This window comes from Apteryx mantelli, unplaced genomic scaffold, assembly GCF_036417845.1.
Source record: "Apteryx mantelli isolate bAptMan1 unplaced genomic scaffold, bAptMan1.hap1 HAP1_SCAFFOLD_147, whole genome shotgun sequence".
Classification (NCBI taxonomy): Eukaryota; Metazoa; Chordata; class Aves; order Apterygiformes; family Apterygidae; genus Apteryx; species Apteryx mantelli.
The window spans coordinates 2,501-3,665 of record NW_027118501.1 but is presented as its reverse complement, the minus strand read 5'-3'; the positions used below and the strand labels follow the sequence as shown (position 1 = coordinate 3,665).

General features: G+C 76.9%; 1 non-coding gene across 1 annotated transcript; it reads left to right on the top strand.

Moving 5' to 3' along the window:
- The first annotated feature begins 352 nt into the window (after positions 1–352).
- On the top strand, positions 353–505 carry LOC136995763 (5.8S ribosomal RNA). The gene has a single exon (XR_010887306.1). It is a non-coding gene; the product is annotated as a 5.8S ribosomal RNA (ribosomal RNA).
- Positions 506–1,165: the final 660 nt, after the last annotated feature.

The following is a 1,165-nucleotide window of genomic DNA, read 5'->3' as shown; positions in this document are numbered from 1 at the left end:
CCGCCCCCTCCCCCAGCGTCCCCGAGGCAGGCGGCGCGGCCGGCGCGCTGCTCCCCGCCGGGCCGGGCCGAGCCTGGGCGCCTGGGCCGGACTCGAAGCGAGCAAAGGGTTGTCCCAGGTCGGGAGCGAGGGCTCCCCGCCCTTCTCGTTCGGGTTTTCCTTTTCCCTTTTTCCCCCCCCACTCTGTGCTCGTACGGTCAGCGGGGCGAGCCCCTCTCTCTGGCTCTCGGCCGTCCCTCGCTCAGCAGCCGGCGTCGGCGTGAGGAGGGAGGCGGAGCGGAGGGGGGGCCCTCAGGGGCTGCCGAAGGCTGCCCGGTCCCCCCGCGCGCGCGGCGGGGGCCGAAACCGAGACAACTCTTAGCGGTGGATCACTCGGCTCGTGCGTCGATGAAGAACGCAGCTAGCTGCGAGAATTAATGTGAATTGCAGGACACATTGATCATCGACACTTCGAACGCACTTGCGGCCCCGGGTTCCTCCCGGGGCTACGCCTGTCTGAGCGTCGCTTGGCGGTCAATCGTCACCCCCGCTGTCGCGTTGGCGCAGCGGTGCCGCCCCTCGGGGGGGGCGCGTGGGGGGGCGGGGGAGGCGCGGCGGCGCCGGCGGCGGCGGTGCGCGGCGGCCTCGGCGGCGGAGAGTCGGCGGCGGAGCCGGGACCCCGGTGCGTGCACCGGCGGCCCCGGTCTTCCTGCCCGCCGGGCTCCGGCGCCGGGCCGCCCGCAGCGGCCGCGGCCGGCGTGCCTTGCCGCGCCTGTGCCCGCCCTCCTCGCCCTCCGAGCGCGGTGGCCACCGCTGCGCGGCGCGCGCCGTGCGGGGTGGCGCGGCTGGGGCGCCTCGCAGGCCCGTGCCCCGGGGAGAGGGTGCCTCCTCTTCCCCGCGCGGCCGGGCCTTCGTCCCCCTAAGTGCAGACTCGGGGAAACCCCCCGCTCCCGGAGCGCCCGCTTCGCGGAGTTCGTCCCGCTGGGGCCCCCCCCCCAGGTCGGGTGGGTTGCGGTGGCCCGGCGCGCCTCGTCGCCGCCGCCCGCCACCACCGCCAGTCTGGCCGCCGTCTGGGCTTCTCCTCCGCCACTCTCCCGGTGGTGCGCTGGTCCCCCGTTCCCCTCCGGGGTGGGGACGGCCGGCTGCCTTGCGCTTCCCTGCGCCCCGACCGCCGCCGGTGCGGCGC